The sequence below is a fragment of the Hyaena hyaena genome, unplaced genomic scaffold (assembly GCF_003009895.1).
Source record: "Hyaena hyaena isolate Hyena2069 unplaced genomic scaffold, ASM300989v1 scaffold_347, whole genome shotgun sequence".
Taxonomy (NCBI): Eukaryota; Metazoa; Chordata; class Mammalia; order Carnivora; family Hyaenidae; genus Hyaena; species Hyaena hyaena.
In genome coordinates, this window is record NW_024080979.1 from 1608278 (window position 1) to 1608557 (window position 280).

A 280-nucleotide genomic window follows, 5' to 3' on the forward strand; every position below is an offset into this window, starting at 1 on the left:
ATGTTCCTGGATCAGTTTGTCTCTTTTTTTGTCATCTTCTTGTTTTTCTATAGTGGTGTCTTCTAAATCACTTATTCTCCTTTCTGCCTCTTCAATCCGTGCATTGGACGCCTCCAGTTTATTATGTATCTCATTTATCCCATTTTTAAATTCACCATAACTATTTTTAAGCTCCATATTGTTTGTAGCCATAGTTTCTCTGATGTCCTCCATGCTTTTTTCAAGCCCAGCAATTAATTTTATGATTATTGTTCTAAATTCTTGTTCAGTTTTGTTGCTT